Below are 24,571 nucleotides of genomic sequence, written 5' to 3'. Positions count from 1 at the left end.
ATAAATGTGTCATAAAATTTAGAACATTACCTATGCATGAATATTTAAATAGATATGTAAATATAATGTGCATATAGATATATAAGCATATATACAATAATTACACATATAAGATAAACTATGTATGGAGCTATTTCTTCCTTTGTTTTAATATGGGGTATTACGAATATAGGTTATTACATGAAACAGTGGATTTAGAAACAAAGAAACACTTAGCTCAGATAAAAATATAATAACAGTGGCTTGGTTCTAATTGTTATTACTGAATATATTAGATTTGTTTTTATTGTATTGGAAAACAAATAAATAGTTTACTGAAAAAATAGCAAATTGTGTGCAAACGTACTAGTTAAACTGTATGTCTTCATTTTTTCCAGCCCAATGAGTACAATCATGTGCAGAAGACTATAAAATTTGCACCGAAAAAAGGCTTGTTTTTTTTTTCTTTTTGCTTGTCAAATTACTGCTGTGATACCCATAGTTGGTGGTAATATTGTGATCCTGTGTTAGGAAAGCAAAGTTGAATGGGAATTTCTTTTTGAGTTTAGGCAGTGTACCATAAGATGTTGCATGAAAACACTAATTTTCTCAATATACAATAGTAGGCATTGTGTTTACCAAAGAGAATCAATGTTGATGCTAAACATATTCAATTACGAGCCTTCTCCACACTTTATTTAATTGTATTCTGTAAGTGATAACATAATAAAGGACTAGGGAAATAGGTAATCTTCAGCATTATCTGATCAGGATGCTCAGCTTTCTACAGTTGTTTCAAACTGGATATATGCATCTGTGTCAATTTTAGACAATGTTGCAATGACAACCTGATTACAGTGTTTGTTCTCCCTTTTACTTCTATGTTTGAAGTTCACTGGTAGTCATGCAGTTTTTCATTGTGTAAAACGTGGCAAATTTCTGGTATTGATTTTCCAAAACTACACTATAATGCTACTTTGTATTGCTAAAGCTAATATTAAAGGAGAACTATACCCCAAATGAATACTTGAGCAACAGATAGTTTGTATCATATTAAGTGGCATATTAAAGAATCTTACCAAACTGGAATATATACTTAAGTAAATATTGTCCTTTTTCATCTCTTGCCTTGAGCCACCATTTCGTGATGGTCTGTGAGCTGCCTCAGAGATCACCTGACCAGAAATACTACAACTCTAACTGTAACAGGAAGAAGTGTTAAAACAAAAAACAGAACTCTGTCTGTTAATTGGCTCATGTGACTTAACAAGTATAGTTTGTTTGGTATGTTTGGGTGCACAGTGAATCGTATGATCCCTGGAGACGGCCCTTATTTTTTTAAAATGGCATTTTCTATTTATGAGTACCCAATGGCACATACTGCTAGAAAAGTATATTATTATAAAAATGGTTTATTAATAGTGATGGGCGAATTTGTCTTGTTTCACTTCACCACGAATTTCATGAATTTCCCACGAAATTCACAAAACTGTTGAAAAATTAGCGAAACACGTTTTTTCCGCTGTTGACAATTCACCGGCGTCAAAACGGGAGCCCGACGCAGACGACAGGGAAGTGCGCAAAATCACCGCAAATTCGCCCATTACTATTTATTGACATGAAGCAGGGTTTTACATATGAGTTGTTTTATGCAATATCTTTTTACAGGGACCTACATTGTTTGGGGGGGGGGCATAGTTTTCCTTTAATGGATTCATATATATTTAATGGAATAGTTCAGTTTAAAAATAAAAATTGTGTAAAAAAATTGGAAAATAAAAAAATGTTTCTCATATAGTTAGAAACATTAGCCAAAAATGTAATGTATACAGGCTGGAGTGACTTGATGTCTAACATAAAAGCCAGAACACTACTTCCTGCTTTGCAGCTCTCTTGGTTTACACGGATTGGTTACCAGGCAGTGACCAATCAGAGGCCTGAGGGAGGTCACGGGTCATAATTGTTTGCTTTTGAATCTGACCTGCATGCTAAGGATCGATTGCAAACTCACTGAACAGTTATGTCCCATGTGCCCCCCCCTTAAAGTCAGAGTTAGAGAGCTGAAAAGCAGAAAGTTGGACTCTGTTCTGTTATGTTAGACATCCAGTCACTCCATCCTTTTTTTGTCTAAATAACTACATTAGAAATTTTTTTTATTTCACACAGCCTATTTACTCCATTTTTATTTTTACACTAAACTGTTCCTTTATATTCAGTTTGCATGAGAAGTATTGGTATCTGTATTTATACCATTTAGAAATATTATATATGACTTCGATTTTTTGCTTCAATGAATTTTTTACGAGATCTTCCTGTAAACGGCAGAACATTCTGTGCCAGTACCGCCTAAACAAAAAATTAATTATTAAACAGTCATATAATACATAATGTCATACACTAATTTCTGACATATCCTTATAAAATTAGGACATCGATGAGAATAGTGATGGTATCTCGAAACAAGTTTTGCTTTAACTTAACAAGTATATTAAAGTGTATATTCAGTATATTTTAGTGTACAACTATATATATATACTATAACTATAACTAACCGTGTAGCAAATTGTAAATAAACATCTGTGAACTGAAGTTTATACTCCCAAGCACACAAAGGATACTGATTTTATACACAAATCAGCCAGGGAAAAGCCTCAGGTTCATCAATAAATCTGAATGCTCTTTGCAGTAATAAGCCCCTTATGACATCATGGATATCATAGTAAACAGCAGTAATAAAGTTTTTAAATACAATTCCATTCCCCCCTACCACATTATAGGAAAAGGAGGCCTGAAACACACTATCATTTAGTAGGTTATTTATCAAAGTCCAAATTTATCTCAATATTTTCTGCAACAAATTTCAATCAAATCCACTCGGGATTTTTACACTTAATTATTACATTTCCAATAAAATTTGTTTTGCGGGAAAAAATCAGATTTTCACAATTTTTTCGTATTTTTCATTCCGATTTCACGTTTTTTTCGGATATTCACCCGAAAACTCTGATTTTTGCTAGAAAACTCCGGGGTATAGCATGAAATCCAGCACACACCAAAAATTATTGTGACTTCTCGCATTGACTTATGTGCAATCTCAACAGTTCTGAGATGCTGGATTTTCTGATTCAGACTTTTCTATCCTCAAGATTTAATACATTCGGAAAAATTTGTGATTTTTTAAAAGTCAGATTTTATTAAAAAATCAGGAATTTTTCATGATTTTTGCATTCAAAGTTTAGTAAATAACCCTCCTAGTGTATAGCTTACATTTATGATATTTGTTTTACGAAGCCACAGCTAAAATTTTTGCTGTGAAAAAAACATGGCACCCATGTATTTTGCATGAAAGAGGTTGCAGCAAAAAAAACACCCATTGATTCTAATGAAAAACACTCATTGATACAGCTATATTTTGCAAATTTTTTTGTATTAATGTCTTTGTTATTTTTTTTATTCAAAAATGGTTGTGAGAAATGGCATATTTGTTGTTTTAAAAAATGTCTTGATTTCTGTTTTTCACCTTATATTTGCTCTTTGCTAATTAAGTGGATTGCCAATCATAGAGCTGTACTCTTTTAGTACCCTGGGATAAATATAATCTGGTCTTGGAATTTTTACATTAATGGCAATGGCAATTACAGTTAAAACTTGTTGGTTTTTCAGTTTTTTAGACGAAAATAGCAGTTCATAAACTCTGGATTTTTTTCAGAGTTCACACAACCAATTTACCTCCCTCTGATATTATAGAGCAGATTTATCAAAAATCGATTTGAGGTCTTTTCAGTGATGGGAAAATCCAAAAAAAAAGTCGTCAAATGCATTAAAGACAATGGGCAGCAAACTGTGCAATGTTTTTTATGCCAACTTTTTGGGTGTTTTTTCCGGTCCAATGATCCATTTTATGGAAGAAAGATCTCCCGCTAGCTGTCTGTAATTCCTCTAATGTACTTCTAAAGAGTAATCATGTCCCCTCGCAAGTGTCTTTTCTCCAGAGAGAACAAACCCCCAACCTTGACAGTCTACCCTCATAATTTAAATCTTCCATCCCCATAACAAGTTTAGTTGCATGTCTCTGCACTTTCTCCAGCTCATTTATATCCTTCTTAAGGACTGGAGCCCAAAACTGCACTGCATAATCCAGGTGAGGCCTTACCAGTGACCTATAAATTATGTTTTTTATCCCTTGAGGTAATGCCCTTTTTATGCAAGACAGTTCTTTATTTGCTTTAGTATCCACAGAATGACACTGTCTGGAATTAGATAACTTGTTATTTGCAAAAAACCCTATTTCAAGAGTGCTCATATGCGAGGTCTGCCTTTATTGATGATGTCCTATTATGATCTACATCTGTAAAAGCATTGATAGCATTCTGTTCCATGTAAAATTTTACTAAAATATTAGTATTGCTATATTTAATAACTATTTCTTATGTAAACTTAATATAATAAATATCTGAATGAAAAGCATGAAATAGCAGGGTGATTTAGACATGTGTTTGTTGACAGTGTCTTGAGATCTACCGATCATCAGGTCTACTGGTAGATCCCGATCTATCTTTTGGACACCCCTGCCCTAGATCCTTCTCAATTAAGGAAACCCCCTACATACTGCCATTTAGTGTATAATTTGTATTTATATTGTTTCTACCAAAGTGCATTTTATCAACATTGAACCGCATTTTCCAGTTTGCTGCCCAGTTTTATGATTTAGTCAAATCACTCTGCAAAATGGCAGCATCCTACAAAATTTAGTATCACTTACTTTGTCAAAACCTCTTGTGTGTCCCCAATATATGCAGCAGTTTGAGAGCAGAGCAGATGTGGTAGGGCAGCATGCCACCCCTGAAATTTTGCTGGCCCAGGCCTTTGTGGCCTTGCCACAAATCTGGGCAACCCCATAACTCCAGACAATGTTACCCATAATAACAACTTGACCTAGCTGTGAACACTCTTCCATTTACAATAGATGTTGGGTTTCATTCTGTCTACTTATTCTTATTATTATTAATAATAGAGAGAGTTTGTATTATACACCAATGAAACATTTCTTAGTAACCTTAAAGCTAGCTGAAATCTAAACTTACAGATTTATATCTAAAGTTACTGTTAGACATATCTTTATAACAGTGTGATCTCTTTATCATATAGACTATGTGCCCCACTCACTCCTGTTCCATGTCAATATTCTAATCCCAAATCCCTATCTCCACTCATTTCTCCATAATGCTCTAAGTTACCTTCCTGCCTAAATTAAACACTCCACCTGCTTCATATCCATACTTTTCCCTAGTACAGTGGACCTCCTTTCTTTTGAGGAGCAATCCATCACAGCTATATATATTGCAAAAATCAGCCTAGTGCTCTAAGAACCATAATCCTTCTTTTCTACACTAATAAAACTTCTCAATGGAAAAGCTGTTTGTTCTCTTTGTGAATTGTATTACATTTCTCTGTCTCACAGCTCAGGCTCATCTAGATCTGCCATTCCTTAAACAATCTGCCAAATCTGTTGGGATACATACACTCTGGATCAGTGTCTTTTTTTTATTTTCCCCACACTAAGCTTTCTTTCTGTTACCCTACTGACTACCTCTTCATTCTGCTGCTGTTCTGCTTGCCAATAATATCTGACCCAGAGAGGTCTTGCTCAATGATCAACATACTCCTCACAATATTGTTGCTCCAATGTTCTCAAGGCCCAACATGTACGATCTAACTAAAGAAAGGATGATCTGTGTAGTTTATTTGTCAATGCAATTATATAATATAGACTAGTGATCCCCAGCCAGTAGCTCGTGAGAAACATGTTGTTCACCAACCCCTTGAATGTTGCTCTCAGTGGCCTCAAAGCAGGTGCTTGATTTTTAATTTCCAGGCTTGGAAGCAATTATTAATTATTAATTGCATAAAAACGAAGTATACTGGCAAGTAGGGTCTCGTTATTTGGCACTGCAAGGGACTTTTTCATGCTTGCGTTTAACCCCAACTCTTTTTAAATTTGAATGTGGCTCATGGGTAAAAAAGGTTGGGGACCCCTGAAATCGACGCAATGGACATTTATGGATGTGAACTCATTATAGAGTAACTTATTAACGTTATAATGGTTGAAATTTGGAATGTTTGTGTCTTACACTTTGATTTTTTTTTTAAATCTAAGCAAAATAAATGGAAATTATTGACCATGCATTGAAAAGCTTTTATACCATGTGAGAATTGCTCTTAAAGCTATAACAGGTATCCCCCCTTCTCTTCAACAAAATCAAATAAATGGAATTAAACAGAGTTGCCATCCCACTAAATTTAATAAAGTAGCTATATTACATGTAAAGTAAATCCATGCAGAACATTTTATCTGTTTCCCTAAAACCCAGGGGCTGTAAATTTATAAAAAAATAAATTTCAAACATAATCAGATTCAATTTGCCTGTTCATGCTCAAGTTGTGTTCTGCTCTATATCTCCACTAGGAGAGTAATTTGGTTGTAACAATAAAGTTTCAGCAGTTCAAAGCTTCTCAGACTAAACTGGTAATGCACCAGATTCATATTTGTGGATTTGTCTCATACTTTTTTGATAACAAGAGAATGCCAATTCATATTTCATATATTTCAGATTCAGACAAAATCACAGGTATCACATCACCTTAAAAAACAAAGAGCCTTAACTGTTTGAAACATCTAAGTCACATAACTTAAAGGTTTTACATTTATTTCAGATATATGTGAAGGATTCATTCAAATTTAAATCCAGCAAAAAAATGTGAGGATTATACAGAATCTCGAAACCAAATCTGGTATTACTAGTTTTAAACCTATGTTCTGTAGAACGTGTGGAGGCTCATTTGTTGATGGTCAAATCTTAGTGGTTTTAGAGGTTTTTAAAACCATGACTAAACTCACAAACTCTAAAACCACGATTGTCATTGAATGTATTATCATGATAGGATGAATGAAAAAAAATGCTGAACAATGCTCTAAAAAATATAAGAATACCTTTACAAATTTGAGTGTTTTGGAATATCATAACAACCACATGAAGATCCATAACTAAGCCACTACAACAAACTGTGAGCATTCTTAGTATGAAAACCTATACAGACAAAATAGCCTTAAACATCTGTGCAAATTCAAGAGTACTCAAATGTGTGATTTGGATACCATGGGTTGCTATTTTTAAAAAAATATACTAGACAGAATAGAAAAGCAAAGAAAAAAATCAAAATAGGTCTCAGATGGTGAGACATATTGCTTGACTGATTTTATGATGTGCATTTCAGCAAAAGTTGGCAATCAATAAAAACGGTATTAGTAATGAGAGATCTATGAACTTGCTCTGTGGTCTGAAAGCATGCCATTGCTAAAAACAAGAGGTGAGCAGGTGTATACTGAAAACTAAGAGCAAAGATCAAAGGAGAAAAATAGAAATGAATAGGCCTGAATAAAGAGAAATAGCAGGAAGAGGGAATCTGAAGGAAATGATGGTCTGAGTTTAGAGTGTTAAAAAGGATGTACAAAAAATAGGATCTTGATACAGCAATAAGCCTATTAAATAAACAGCTGAACCCCCACCTTTTTTTAAAGAATTATCATACAAAAATCACCCTTTACTTTATATTGTACAGCTAGTATTTATTTTAATAAGGCCTTTCTAAACCTATACAGCAGCAGAATACTAATTTCGACCAAACTCCCATCCACAATTTTACTTTATTCATCAATAAAATAACTAGAAAAGTTTGGTGAAGGAAAAGACTCTATAAACTCGTGGAAAAAAATTCAATTGTATAATTTTTTCAGATTTGACATAACTGAAAATGACAACATTTTTTTTGGCTTATCGCCAAAAAACCACAATTTTTTCTGATTATCTTACAAAACCCAGCGCAAATCATGATATCTTACACTTGTAAAAGAGACATTTGGCATTGATTTCTACATGACCTCAGCAGGTTTGAAATGGGGTATAATGAATCTCGAAAAAAAAATTTCCACAAAAAAATGGTGTGTTCCCCTTTAAAACTCTGACCAGAAAAATTCAGACTTTAGTAAAGAGAAAATCATGTGAACATTAAATCATCTGAATAGGTTGGTTTTTCTTACAATAAGGATAATTATATCTGAGTTTGGATCAAGTGCAAGGTACTATTTAAATTGAAAAAATTATGATAAAATGGAGTATAAGGGAGACAATCTTTTAGCAATTCTGAGCTTTCTGGATAACTGAAAATTTGCGCGTCAGTGAATTTGCGTAGTTACGTCCGTTGCGCAAATTCGCCAGGCGTAAGGGTGCTAAGTAACACTAGTGAATTTACGCCAGCGTCCGTTAGTGAATCGGCGAATTAACGAAAAAGTTCCACACCTAAAGTGGCAGTTACATTTACCATCCCAGCTTGTTTATTCTGCTTTCTATCCATTATGCGTAAGTGGAAGAGAGGCTGTACGGACAGAGGGTTGCAGTTGGAGTGGTCTTGTTTCATCTGTGGATTGTTTGTTTGAGACTTGCTTGCCGGTAAGGCTGCCTTTGAATACTTTATTATATTTATTGAAAATTCTTCACTCTGGCAACAGCCATAAAGATTATTTGACACACGCTTAAATGCTATAAATGGTTTATTAATGTGCTTCCTCAACTTAACACTTCTTTCAACTATAAAAATCTCAGCCATGCTACCTTACGTCAGTATCATGGTTACTTTGGCTCACAAATAAATCACCAAATTTAAAGATGACAGTAAATTACATTATTTGTGAACGTTCTACAATGGTTTGGTGCATTTTTATAACCACAATAGTTCCCTTATAACATAACCCCACTAAGCAACTGGGTCACATTTTAATGTACAAGGAAAGTCCTCCCTAGATTCACAAGTCAACCCCACAACCCACCCCACAACATTCACACCTTAAAGGAAAGGTAACTCTAAAAAAAATAAAGCGTTGAAAAGGAATGACAATATACTGTAATGTACTGTTGCCCTGCACTGGTGTGAACTAGTTTGTTTGCACCAGAAACAAAATTATAGTTTATATAAACAATTTGCTGTGTAGGCATGGAGGCAGTCATTAAAGCACAGGATACACAGTAGATAACAGATAAGCTCTGCAGAATCTCATTGTATACTGCAGATCTTATCTGCAATGTATCCTGTGTCTTTTCTCCCTTTTCAGTTTTGAATGGCTGCCTCCATAGATACACTACATATTGTTTATATAAACTATAGTAGAGTTTCTAAAGCAAAAATAGTACAGGGAAACACTACATTATATTGGCATTCTTTTAAAACATTTTAATTTTTTGGTGTTACTGTTCCTTTAACGCTTTTTTCTATTTGATATGCCTCCTCTCTGCCCTCCATCTGTAAATGTATCAGGTCTTTTCCCACCATAACTTTTTACTATAAAACACAAAGGTCCATTAATAAAGGATCAGTATTTATAGGAAAGTTATTGGTTTGATAAAAATATTAATTTACCAAGCTAATTTTTACAATGAAATTAATTTTTGGAAAAAGAACTTGACCAATTGTTAATCCCCATGCATTGTGTTAATTTTAAATAAATATCAATTTCTATTTGGACTGACTGTTCAGAGGCTGACAGACAGGAAGCCATTGATTACTGTGTAACTGTTAGGATTCTCTAGATGGAATTTTAGGAAATCTACCCCTATAAGCTCATTCATTTGAGCTAGTATCTTTTCACTGTGAAATAGTGTCAGTTTTTCTCATAATGCCACCTTCTCTTCCGTACAATATAACTGAATATTTTTCATTTGTCAGTTCCCAGCCTCTGTGCAACTACCCTTTTACATTCGATATTTTGTCTGCATACTGAGTGCTTAAATTCGGTTCCACTTCTGTTGTGGCTATATTTAAATACATCATTTATTTAATGCTGTTTAGAAGATAATACATTAAATGACATGTGTCTTTCAGCAAATTGCTCAGCCTTTATCATAATCATTTACCCAATCGCTTTTCCTAGTATTTATAATTTGCCATGTTAAAATTCACTGATTGATATTGTAATGTAAGATTTACTTTTATTCATTTATAATGTATGCACATTTGACTTTCTTGGTCTTTTCTATACTCTACTTCACTGGAACATAAGTACACTTCAGTTCTGTACTCCTTGCATGGTCATTCCCAAAGCCTTTGAACTGGTGATTTTAAATGTGGCTATTGAAATGCTGCATAATTTTGCCAGGTGTTTTATCACATGAAGGGGCTACCAGCCATATTACAGGGCTGATATGTATGCAATGCAGTGTTTCAACATTGCTAGATATTTATTAATATAAGATAAAAGGTCTGGCTTGTTCCCATACCTTTAATTTAAATGTAAAAGAAAACAAGAATAGTAATCAAAAGCCTGGTCATAATGAATAAACATGTATCTTCTTTATGATTTCACAACCCTATTGAGTCTAATTATTTATGTCTATGAAAACAGTAGTTAATGTTCTTTGAGTAGTAAACAGAGGGAAATGGTATATAGATAAAATGCTAAACATTTATTCAAATAGGTTTCTGACTTTTTCTGTTTTTGCTTATTGTATAATATTGTAATATAATGTTTATATCTGGTATCAGGACTTGTATTACATTCTATAAAACACACTATAATGTTTTTACTTTAGTTATTTCAAATACTCTTTAGAAGTCTAACATGTCTTACACCATATTTGTCTATTTCCACCTACCCTGCAGAGAAATACATTACATCAAAACGCTGTGAGCTCAGGCAACATTTGTATACAAATCACAACAGCCTTTTAAAAAAACAGACATAAAAAGTGAGAAAGAAAAACATGGTCTTTAACACCTGCAGAGCATTGATCTTAAAGTGATACTGACACATTGCTATAAAAATAGGAACGTGTCGGTATCAGTGAAAAGAAGCTGCATGCGAAATATAAGCAGCTAAAAGCTCCCCAAAGCCGTCCCCAGCCCGGCGAACCTTAGTTACGCCAACCCTCCGACACCATTAAATCATCTTCCTGAGTTGTTTCAGTCATGCTGGGCTGGGGAGGGTGCGATCCCTCCATAGGATGGAGTCCTGTTTTCATTTGTAATTAACCTATGGAGGGATCACACCGCCCCCAGCCCAGCGTGAGTGAAACAACTCAGTATAAATATCTATTGGTAAAACATTCAAATCACATAATTGCCTAAATTGCCTTCTGTGTTTTTGTCCACCTTATGCAATCGAAGCCATTGCTGCAAAATCTGTGCAATAGCTCTTGCGTTTTACTACAAATCAGACGCAATTATACAGGACACGGTGGTATCCCTGGAGAATCTGGCAGGGTCATACCAGGGAAATTTTACCTTGATTTCTTGAATTTCGCTAATCCCATGAGGAGCATCTGCTGGCTCCCAAAAGGCTTCACCTTAAAGGGGGTGCACACTGAGCAGGTGCACACCAGCAGGTGAGCACCACAGAAGGCGGCAGAGTGGGGTTTTCAATATTGGGCTTGATTCAATTGAATGTTACATGGTACTTTTGGTATGATAAGTGCTACTTTTTGCATGTTTGCAATTCAATTCCATGTGCTAAAAACATAATCGATTAACATTAGTCGATTGCCCATAGAAAGTACTGGCAATGCTTACTTTTCGCAATTCAATTCATCCCCGAAACCGATTATCGCCTAAAGTCTTTTGCATTATTTTCTGGTTTCCATCACGCCATGATCTGGCAGAAATGCTCTTACTCCTATTACTAAAGCCTTTTTGCCCTCTTTCCATCTTCTATTCTCGTACATGCACTTAATTGCTCAAGTGTTTTTTTGTTTTTTTTGTATATTCTTTATATAATCAGCAAAAAGGCATTCCTTTTACATTAGACCAACAAAAAGCAAGGAAGGGAGTCCAATAATAAGCAGAAAGATAATAAAATCATGATACATGAGTTGTACAGATTATTATTCACAATAACCACATGGCTATCATCGGATCCTGCTGTTGCCAAGCTACATATATATGCAGTCAAAATGGAGTGTTACAGTTATTGGAGAATACCTGTGCTAACTTTACTCAAAATGGTAACCATTATAACAATTGAGTATTAGAATATGTTAAAGGACTAATGCCTATTGCTGTCTATAAGTAAGCTTTATAAGGCAAGGAGAAAAAGAATAAAAGGAATAAAGATTACATGTAAAAAAATTAGACAAATAAATCAGTAAGGAAAAAGAAGAAGAAAAAGGCGTGCTCGGTTGTTCCTGTATGCCCTATTACACCACCTAAGATGTTTACAGTTGAAATACCATAAAGGATCTGCTTATTAAATTAGAAATGATTTCTAAGAAAAGCCATATAATGCTCCTATTCCAATTAACGGTGAGAGTGAGACTTGGATTCCAACAGAATGACCCAAGGGGACCAGGTTTTGACAAATAAATCTTGCTTTCCCTGTGTGTGGCTTAACAATTCTTCCATTTTCATAACGGATCCCATTTTTGCCCACCATTCTGTAATTGTGGGAGGTATGAAGGAACAACAATGTCAGGGAATGACCGCCCTAGCAGCACTGAGACTGTACCCAATAAGTGACTTTTTATGCTTGGTGGACGAACCTGGTAGCATGGAGAGTAAGCCCACAGACAGTTCAGCCTGTAAGGTCACTCCTGTGAGCAGGGCAGCCATCATGGGGGGACAGGGGGGAGAGTTGTAGGTGGCCCCCGAGGGTAAGGGGGGCCCGGCCACGCCACACTTACTTGATTAGCCGGGCCCCCCATCTTTCTGAGAGCTGCTGACTTTGGGAAGACATGGACGTTTAAGGGGCCCTGGCCACCAATTTTCTCATAATGTGGGGGGGGGCCTGGCCACCAATTTTGGCCACAAATATTTTTTTCTCATGTGGGGTCCTAGCGACCAATATTTTTTAATGGGGGGGCCCTGGTCACAAATGTTTTTTTATGACCACCAATATCTTTTTATTGTTTATTAACATGTGGGAACCCTAGCCACCAATATTTTTTTGGTTTTTTTACTGTGTGGTGGGGAGCGGACCTGTGGGGTGGGGAGGGCGGACCTGTAGGTGGGGCTTGCGGTGGGTGCAGCCCAGGGGGCCTAGGAAATTTTGTTGCATGGGACCCTGCTATTTCTGATGGTGGTCCTGCCTGCGAGTGTTCTTAATGTTTGAAAGACGGATGTCCAAAAGGTTTTCAGGATTGGGCAAGGCTACCAAACATGCAAGGGAGAACCGACTTCCACATTACACCTCCAGCAGAGGTCTGACACAGAAGGATATATTTTATGTAGAATTTCAGGGCATTTATACCATCTAGAAACTATTTTATAATTAGTTTCTTGTGATTTACATGCTATGGAAAATTTATGAGTTAGGGTGAAACAGGACTCCCATTGTTCCTCGGTAAATTCAGATTGCAATTCCCTCTCCCACTTAATAGTATATTTTGGTAATGCCGACTTTCCATTTGGGTCTGTTAGCTTATACAATGTAGAGATTAGGTGCTTAGCTGGGGATTTGAGTACACATAAATGTTCAAATGGGGTGAGAGGGGTGGTTCTCAAATTCAACCTTTGGGGGGCCATCAACCTGTGACGAAGTTGAGAGTATTTAAACCTGATTTCTTGGGGAAAATGCTAGTTAGTGGTAATAATACTTTATTTTCTAACACTTGTGAACATGTGAAACTTTCATTGTATCTCCTCCCATGAAAGCCCACACTCATCATACCAGGGGCAAATAGGGGTGAGAGAGCCTTCTCGTGAAAATAAATTTGAAGACCTCTTGAGATATTTATCTGTTTGGGAAATTATTTCTCTGCAGATTATTTCTCTAACGGGGGTCTAAGGGAGGGTATAGTCCAACATAAAGTTTGTAATGGTCTATCTATCATCGATTGTTCAAACAGAATCAATTTTTTGCTGGTAGGGTTAATAGAACCATTCTAGTATTCTGCATAATGTAACTGCTCTCAAATGGGGTAGACCCAATCCGCCCTGGGATTTTGGTTTTGCTAATATATTCTTGTTAATCCTTGTCTTGGAACCATTCCAAATAAAGATGCCAAAAGCAGTTTGCCGGGTGGCAAGGAAACGCTTTGGGGGAGCTTCTGAGATAATCTACAGTTGATATAGAATTCTGGGTAATAAGTTCTTCTTGAGCAGGTCAATACGACCAAACCAAGACAGTAGGAGAGTTAGCCAACTCTTCAAATCTGTTTGGATTTGTGACATTAACGTCATATAATTTATAGCTGATAGTTTTGTAAGGTCTGCAAGTATTTTATAGAATCATGTTTCCATTTGAAGGGGTAATTTGAATATTTTGTTGCAATTGGGTAGATACCCAAGAAACATTTAGTGCTTCGGACTTATCAAAATTGATTTTATAATTGCTAAATAGACTACATTCTTTAAATTCCTTCATCAAAGAGGGCAGGGATACAATTGGCTGAGTGACAAAGACCAAGAGATCGTCTGCATACAGTGCAATCTTGTGATCAATACCTTGTTGAGACCAGTGATGTCTGGATTCTGTCGGATAGCCACCGCTAAATTTTCCATTACTAATGCGTATAAAAGATAGGAGAGGGGGCACCCCTGCCTAGTCCCATTGCTAATTTTAAGGTGTTCTGATAAATTACCGTTAATTTTAATCCTAGCCTGGGGTTTATTATAAAGTGCCATAATACATTGAGTAGCTGTTGGGCCCATTCCTATTTGGGTTAATGATTCCCTTAAAAAGACCAAGCTGACCCTGTTGAACACTTTCTCAGCATCTGTCGACAGGGCCAGCAGGGGGATCTTACATCACCTGGCATGAGTTATGATCGATATTGCTTTTAGAGTATTATCTTTTGCCTCTCTACCAGCAGGGGCGCTTCGCCAATGAGGAGAGTTGAGGCTGTCGCCTCAGGCAGCAGCGCCCCACTAGGTACCAGGGGTGGCAAAAATACTTCTCCTAGTACTTTAAGAGCCTAATTTCCGGAAAATCCCCTCTTTTAGCACAGAGAGTGCAGTTAGGCTCTCTGCGCTAGCGTAGTGGCCCTCTCTGCCACCCTCGTGGACCCCCCTGGACCCCCTGGGGGAGGGGAGGGGCGGCAGCAACTGCTTCTGCCTCAGGCGGCAGAGGGGACAGGATTGCCCCTGTCTACCAGGAACGAACCCGACTTGGTCAGAGTCGATTAAGTGTGGCAGGTGAGTTTTAAGTCTTTTGGCTATAATTTTCGCATATGACTTAATGTCCACATTCAGTAATGATATGGATCCGTAGCTAGATCAAGAAAGGGGGTCTTTCCCTTGTTTTGGGATTAAAGAAAAATGTGCCTCAAGCATTGCCGAGGGAGAGCTAGGGTTTGTGTCCAAATTATTAAAGGCATGTAGCATCAGACCACCGAGATCGGGTTGTAGTAACTTCTAAAATATGATTGGAAACCCATCAGGGCCAGTGTCCTTCCCAGTGGGGGAACTTTTAATTGAAAGTTGTAACTCATTTTGAGTTAGTGGGGTGTCTAAGAAATCAATATCTGCTTGATTGAGGCACGGTAGTGCAGTTCGAGAGATATAGTCCCTGATTGTCTGTGCAGTTTTTTCATTTGTTCCTTTATGTGAAGAATTAATGTTGTATAGTTCAGTGTAATATTTATGCATGGCTTTGGCTATTTCTTGGTCTTTATGAACTATTTGGTCATTATATGTTTTAATAGCAGGGATAAAAGAGGTTGTTTGATGTTGTTTGGTTGCTTTCACTAAAAAATTATCGGGCTTGTTACTATGTTCATAATAAAATACATTTCATCAGTGCAGATAGTGACTTCTTATTTAGTTCCCCTTTTAAAAGTTCTCTTGTTGCAATGAGTTCTGTCAGCGTGTCCCCACCCAGTGTGTTCTCGTGTTTTTGTTCCAAGTCTACGTCTTTAAGAAGGGACTCATTAAGCCTCCAGGTACATGGTTTATGAACGGTACCTGGGATAGAGATTGTGAGGAATATCGGAGCATGGTCTGATAAAATTTGCAAGCCAATTAAAATGGCCATAGATATTTCACAACTCTAATCTATGCAATGAGTTATGCAATAGTTTTGTACATAAATACAGTACTGTTTAGCAAAATACGGTAGTCAGATGTTTTCCCTTCACTATGTATGTAGAACTGAAGAAAGTTCTAGTGAGCAAAGGTTTAAAAACAAATCTCTGTGCTGAATAAAATAAATCATGTAATGGACAATATGTGTCAAGGTTTAGGGACCAATGGAATTGTAAGGAATGGATTCTACATTGTAAGAATTACAGAAGCACAAATTCCATGTGCATGAGCTGAGTCTGCTCCAGGTGAGCTGATAATAGAATAGAAACATTTTTAATCTCTTCCCTACAAAGGTAAATGTGTAGTTATGTTTTATGATTGATAGTATGAGATAGTATGTTATTATGATCTTTTGAAATATGTCCAAGTTGTCATATATTCCTGGGCATTTGAAAAGGGTGGAATTTAAAAGAAAAATGTCTACTCTTAAAGGGCAGAATGGTAATAAATCTGATGTATTATGGTATTGTATACAAGGTTGTTGAATATAACAGTCAGTATACTTACGTAGGTCTCAACAGTACAGTATTTTTTTATTTGCAGTCTATCTGTATGTCTATAATTTTTATTGGTGTTCCTACTTATTTATTTATTTGATGCAGCTGCTGGTTTAAACTATTTTGTTTTCATCTTGTCCTCCTCACACTAAATCCCAGATGCATGGGCTACAAAAGATGTTTCTGGGTTAAATGAGCACTGAACAGGTTTAAAATTAGAGCTTATTGTTCAAAAGCAGATGGATGCCTCAAACAAATGCAAAACATTAATGTAAATGCAAAAAGATGCCAAATGGAGAACATCTACACTGTCTGATCTGCTTTGATATGTACTGGTTGCATCTTTTGTCTTAGCAAGAAAAGCAGTTCACAGTAATGCTCTCACATATGAAAGTATAGAGGGGAGTGTGTGGGTATTCAGATATAGGAAATACATTTAAAAGAAAATAACTATATGACTATATTTTAACACAGCCATGCAAAATGTTTTCATTGCTCATAGCAAGTATTTTTAATGTCATTACTAATTGGTTTTGTTTTTTGTTTACACTCACGCTTATAATGAATTGATTCTAGCACATATTTGTTTTTTTATTGAAAAACCATACATAAAGAAATTATCATGCTTTTTTTATACATGGTGGAACACACTCTCCTTTTTAAAGGTCGTGAAACCTTGAGGTAATATCTACAATTTTTGTTTATACATTTTTTCCCTATCAAGCACATATAGTATGCTTGGCAGGCAAAGGCTCTAACATCTAATTGTCATGGAATACTAGGCAAAGGAGTGAGTCCTTTGAGTTGATTTGATGACAGAAATGTCATCAAAATTACCAACTTTTAAATATGTGGGTTTTCTGGGGTGAACTTACTTTTTGTGTAGCTTTACCCCACATAAAATGTCATAAATGTGTTGATTTTGTAGTAGCTGAAATGACAGAAATGATCATATGGGGGTATTTTAATTTTGGGGCCGCTACATGCCATACTTAGGTAAACTCAAATACATTGGGCTTAAAACCATTCAGTTAACCTCTGGCTTTCATATTTAGGATATTTTATCTTGGTAACTAATGATATATGGGAGATAAGATGCTGCAAATTGGAAGATTTGAAGTTATATTGGACATTTCTTAAAAGTTGACAACTTTAAGAAAGCTTCGTGGTTTGGTACTCTGGAGTAGAAAGATATATTTATCCATTTTGGATTTTATTAGAATGTGTATATTACAAAATATAAGGCTTCTTGGGGTGAACTTATTTTTATCTGCTTACCCCAGTCCAAACAAACCATTAAGTTCTCTTCCACCTTCAACTTCCAATTCCAAAAAGAGGGATTGCTGTATTCCTCAAATAGAGGTATTCTTTTTTCCTGTAGGAACGAGCTCCGGAAACTCTCAGTGGAAAACAGGAACGAGGTGAATCTCTCACATGTGAGGTCTGGGTAAGCTCCGATGGGCGGGAGGTAAGGGGTCTCGGTCACATGGGATGGGACGGCCCCTAACAACTCGGCTTTCCTCTCACAGCGTCACGTGCTTCTCGCTCCCCTTGTGGAAGTCGGATGATAATGATAATCGATCACGTTAATTTAAAAATGCTTTTCAGGCACTGAAGGAGTGCACCTAAATGAAAGAACGCTGCATTATAGTTTTCTTTTTTCTGTTTTCTTCCCCAAAAAAATCCTCTATTTGAGGAATACAGCAATCCCTCTTTTTGGAATTGGATGTACAATATCAATACATCTAACTATGTTTATGGCTAAGCAGTCTATTGAAATACAGCTTGAGTTGATAAATATTCACATTTTAATTCCATAGGAAAAAGAATGAGGGAATAAAGATCCTTAAAGATCAAGGCCAATACAATAACAAAGCAGTTGCTATGGAAATATGTGCAGGTGTAGTTTAAAAGCATCTGAAGAGGTGAATAGGCTCAGGTATTCAGCACAGTCTAGAATTCTCTCTCATTTCAAATGCTAATTATATAAAATGAACTTACCATGGCAACTTTCTCAAAGATTTCTAGTCAAATTTGCAAAATATAAACATTTTATAGGACTATTTGCATTATGCTTATAAATCAACATTCATGTTATACACACAAAACAAAAACTGTGGTACTGTGTTACCCAGGAGCAAAAATAACAACTTATTTAACATATTAAGACAGGGCCTTAACAATTATTTAACACATTAATAATTATTTAACACATTAAGGCAGGGCCTTAATTTAGGGTCAGGTTTCATGTGACCTGACTGAATCCAGACTCCTGGACTATTTACAACCCACCCTAATTCATTGTATTATCTCTATATTTGATCTCTATCTATCTGTAACTTCCTAATTTATTGCCCATGAATACCTTTCACTGATCTATCAGTATATATGCTGTGCCTTTCTAGTTTTCATTTGTATTTTGCCTGAAAAAATGGCCTTGGTGGCCTTGCCATGTATTTTTATTGTTAGCCAATAAAGGTATCATTTCTAGAATACTTTTTGTATTTGTTTGTTTTTTTATTTGTTATGTTATACACAGTAAGGGGCACATTTACTAATGGTCGAATATCGAGTTTAAATCGTTCGATTCAAAGTCTAAGTCGTAGTCGATGGTCGAAGTAGCCAATTCGATGGTCGAAGTAGCCAAAAAAAAGTTTGAAATTCGAAGTATTTTTTATTATATTCATTCACTCGAGCTAAGTAAATGTGCCCCTTATTGTATTTAAAGCATGTGTCCTTCATACTTATGGAAAAGCGAATGGCTTCTAATATGATAGAGATATGATATGATAACATAGCCTTTTTAAAAGTCCCACACTCAAATGCTGGCTGCCTAATACAGTACATGGATATAGCCATACCTCTATTATGTGGTGCATTTTGGTGTGAGGGCTGGAAGGCTAGCTCTCTAGTGGAAAATTCTTTAGATATGTATAAGGAGACTGCTTGATAGGAACTGTTTAGACATCACTACAGGAGTATTTGTACTTTTACCCTGCCCCCACTCCTAATTTATTAAACTCCATATGTAACTTTGTATTTGAGGAACCCTCTAACACAGTTGCATCTCATCTCTGAGGTTTGTTATATGTTATAGTGAGCCCTTCAGATTTGACAATAGCCCTTTAATGACTCGCATGATTTGGTAGTACAAGATGCTGTTTTACTGCTCTGAAATTTCATGCATATTCTCAACGAACAATATGCTTTAAAAACTCATTGGACACATTCCTAATTGTCATATTCTGTAATTCTGACAGTTGAGCAGAAAAATCCATTCATTGCCTATGGGTCACATTGGACAGTACAGCTCAAAAGTAGCCCTGTGTACAAATACCCATCCGAATCCTTACTCCCCGATGCAGGGGAAATGGATTCAGATAATTATTTTCTGCACTGGAATTATTTGTTTTAGAGTGAAACATTATTTGCCACGGATTACTTGCAGGGAAATGCAGAAGAAGGCATTTCCCACTTTAGGCCAGATCAGCACAAACAATAAGTTTCACATGCACAATCCGAATGTTAGTGAAAAGCAAGGCATTTTCAAGAGACTTGTTGCACTTTGTAGTGCAAACAAATCTGCTTGTGTGACATTGCCCTTAAAGTTTACATAGCAGATAACTGGGAAATTATAATTGGGGAAATATAATGAGTCAACATCAGGACAATAGATGCCTTTTCACAAAAAATTTTCCTTAGCACAAATTTAATATAGCTTTTGCAAACCCAGAAAATGTTTAGCAGCCACTTCCGATAGTGGAAGAAGGATTGCAAATGTTGCATCAGTGCGCAGTGTATATAATAAATCTCACTAAAAAGGTATGTTTTCTGCAAGGATCAAAAATCCAAGCATGTTTTAAAATTGAGCAATCAGCAATTAAAATTCGCAATGCTATAACAGTTGAATGAGAAATATTTCATTGCAAAATGTAAAACTTTTTTGTGCATATTTTTTTTTAGTTACAACTTCGATTACATTTCCCCCAATATGTGTAGAATACAATGGTATTCTACAGAGCAGTAAAGAAGATGAGCAAACATTTTAGTCTGGTGCAGTTTTGTGGCAAAATTTGCAAATACACACTATTGTTCTTAAGCTGGCACTAGTATTAAATGTATGTTTTTAAATGCAAGACGTCTGACTGGTAAAATGGGAGAGCTGGAGTTGCTGAAACTGGATGAAAAATATAATATGATCGGTGTTGCGAAACATGGCTGAATGAGTTGCATGACTGGGCAGTTAATGTCAGTGGCTATACTTTGTTTCAGAGGGACAGAGGCAATAGAAAAGGAGGAGGGGCATGTCTGTTTTTTAGGCAGGGATAAAAGCTTATATAAAGGAGGGGGTTATGTTAGAAAATGAGGGAGCTCTTCACTAATTGTAAAAATCCAGCAAATGAATTATAGGAATATGCTATAGACCCCCTAATGTTAGTGAAGAGGAGGAGGCTAAGGCTGCTAGCTTGGGGAAAGTAATGATAATGGGGGATTTTAATTACCCAGTTACTGACTGGAGCAACAACCACTTTATGTCTGCCAAACATATGTGAATACGAAAAATTTGATTTCATAGGTTATAAAAAATGTTCATTTATAAGTGTAACATGTTTCTGTTGTAATACTTAAAGGGATCCTGTCATCGGAAAACATGTTTTTTTCAAAACGCATCAGTTAATAGTGCTACTCCAGCAGAATTCTGCACTAAAAACCATTTCTCAAAAGAGCAAAGATATTTCTTTATATTCAATTTTGAAATCTGACATGGGGCTAGACATTTTGTCAATTTCCCAGCTGCCCCTGGTCATGTGACTTTTGCCTGCACTTTAAGAGAGAAATGCTTTCTGGCAGGCTGCTGTTTTTCCTTCTCAATGTAACTGAATGTGTCTCAGTGAGACATGGGTTTTTACTATTGAGTGTTGTTCTTAGATCTACCAGGCAGCTGTTAATCTTGTGTTAGGGAGCTGTTATCTGGTTACCTTCCCATTGTTCTTTTGTTTGGCTGCTGGGGGGAAAAGGGAGGGGGGTGATATCACTCCAGCAGTAAAGAGTGATTGAAGTTTATCAGAGCACTAGTCACATGACTTGGGGCAGCTCGGAAATTGACAATATGTCTAGCCCCATATCAGATTTCAAAATTGAATATAAAAAAATCTTTTTGCTCTTTTGAGAAACGGATTTCAGTGCAGAATTCTGCTGGAGCAGCACTATTAACTGATTCATTTTGAAAAAACATTTTTTTCCCATGACAGTATCCCTTTAAGTTTATAGAAGGAATTGCATTTAGAAACACATATTTTTATGTAAACTTGGTGATTCATTCAGTAGCAGCTATGTTACTTATTTAGCCATATTTGTGAGAAATTAGTATACAATGTAAGGGACTGGTAAATTAGTCTCCCAGTTTTATTTAGCAGGCAGTCCCCTAGTATTATAGACGCCTAACTGGGTCCTAAAATACAGTTAGGTGGGGGACCTGTTCCTATTCCTGCTTAAAGCTATGCCCCTTGGTGTTCACACAGTGACCAATAGATGGCACGGTGCTAAAGTATAAAGTCCTGAGCAGCCATGTGCTCAGGATCCATTTTGTGCTAGCTCTGGCCTGAGCAGGCAGGCAGAGCTCCAGTGGAACCTAGACAGGTCAGGGCTAGAAAGTATAGGTTTCTCACTATAAGAGGTCACTCTAGGAGTGACAGATAGACAGACTATTTAGCTGAGCAGCTTGAGGCTCCTCAGAGGATTGTGAGTGGGATTATGATCCCGCATACAAATTGTCCAGAAGTAGGGACTAAGTGTACAGACCTAGGGATGTGAGGTTCCCCTCAGGTTCCACTTAGGGAAAAGGCTGAAAGACAGGTGTACCCTGAGTGGCTGCTGTGTACATGTTCCTATCCCTGTGGGGACTGATACTGACCAAAGGTGCAGTGAGTATATACCTATCCACTGTTGCTGTATGATCCTGTTTGCTCTGTTTGTACACTCTATTGTGGATGATACTGTTCAATACGTCAAAGTCATCCCATATCTGCCCAGTCCTATGCTCAATTTTATCTGATTCTTTCCCTTGTTTGTTATAGTTTATACAGGAGCAGTGACCAGCTCCATGTTGTAGCTCCCACCCTTCCCAGCTATAGTCAGGTGATCCCACTGGTGTCTAATAAAAGGGCAGCCAAGTATGGGAGTTTTACTTTGAAAGCAGCTAGTAAGTTGCAGGTAAAACTTAGTCCCTTTGTAAAATGTATAATGAAGCAATTGAATTCTTAATGAATCAGATAAAATTGAGCATAGGACTGGCCAGATATGGGATGACTTTGACATGGTTGGCCAGCTTAAATATATTGCAATATATGGACAAACAATCCCTGTTTTGTTTAAAGGGTAAGGCATTTTTCAGTAGCAGTATGCACAAAATGTCTCTGTCTTAAATATATCGATAATGGTTTGAGTGCAGAGGACTCTTGTATTTGTCTATATGTATTTTGTGGTCACAGCCTCATTGCACCCCCGCCTAATGGTTTTTTTAAAAAAAATAGTGGTGAGCACAACTTTCCCTTGTTTCTTTTATATATATAAGAAAGGCTGTAGCGGCACGCACTCCGGTTCAATAAAATTCAACTTTTATTTATCTTATGTGATACATTATAAAAGCATCAACGTTTCGGTCCATGGTCTGGGACCTTTGTCAAGATGCATTAACTCATTTAAAAACAAGCAATGAAAGTGGCAATTATAAAGGTTTAACAAATCCCGCCTTGTTGCTGACACCACACTCAATTATGTTAATAGGGGCTAATTAAACAAAAAGAGACAAAACTAAACTCAGAACAATACTGAATAAGATGAACAGAAAATATTGTAATTAGAATAAAAACAAGTTATCTTTTAGCCAAAAAGCAGCTATATGTGCAATACTCATTCAGACCTTTAGGAGAGAGGGTATCTAATGTTTTTATCCAGAAGGTTTCGCGTTGTAGGAGAAGACGAGATCTATCTCCACCCCTTCTGGGCATAGGAATGTGGTCAATCGCGATAAATTTTAATGTTGGGACCCTATGGCCCATCTCTAAAAAGTCACCGGTTTAGTGTTTTTTTGATCTCTAAAGGCCGTGTTGATTGCTGATCTGTGAGCGTCAATGCGAAGTCGCAACATTAAATCCGTTTTGCCCACATATGAAAGCCCGCATGGGCAGGTGATAAGATAAATCACATGCGTTGTAGTGCATGTTATATGATGGCGAATCTTGTATCTATGGCCAGTTAAGGGGTGTGCAAAACTCGTGCCCGGTGTCATAGATCTACACGACAAACAGGATGGGCACTTGAAACACCCTGGTTTGTTGGAAGAAAGCCAAGTAGTCGCCGTTGGGCTCTCACTATAGCAGTGAACAGGGTCACTGGATACTAAAAGATCACGGAGGCTTCGTCCACGTCGGAAACCCATCATAGGTGGATCAGGGCAAAGACGACCCAACGTGTCGTCTGCTTTAATTATGTGCCAGTTGGTTCTGAATACTTGATTAAGCGAGGAGGACATGTTAGTGAAACAAGTAGACATTATAAGCGGACTTGTTTTTGGAATATGATCATCTGATTTTTGTTCAGAAATTTTAAGTCTCGCTTTCTGTAGTGCCACATCAAGTAATTTAATGTCATAGCCACGGCTAATGAATCGCTCCCTCATCTGTGTCAATTGTTTCTCACATGTGATTTGGTTAGAATTATTCCTTAATACACGACAAAATTGTGACACAGGTAAGGAGCGCTTCAATGCTGGTGCGTGACAACTTGTGGAATGAAGCAAAGTATTTCGGTCAGTAGTTTTACGAAACAAGGAATATTCGACACTGGTGTCTAGTAAGTGTAGATGTAAATCTAAAAATTCAAGTTCTGTGCCACAGTTGGCAGTGAACTTGATAGTTTCTGAAATAGTATTGATTTCATCAATCATCTGCAAAAAGCTCATCTGATCACCTTTCCAAATGAGCACAATATCATCGATAAATCGTTTATATTTATTTGTATGATCTTATGAC

The sequence above is a fragment of the Xenopus laevis genome, chromosome 2S (assembly GCF_017654675.1).
Source record: "Xenopus laevis strain J_2021 chromosome 2S, Xenopus_laevis_v10.1, whole genome shotgun sequence".
NCBI classification, from domain to species: domain Eukaryota; kingdom Metazoa; phylum Chordata; class Amphibia; order Anura; family Pipidae; genus Xenopus; species Xenopus laevis.
The sequence above is the reverse complement of the archived record's forward strand: the minus strand, read 5'-3'. Positions refer to the sequence as shown.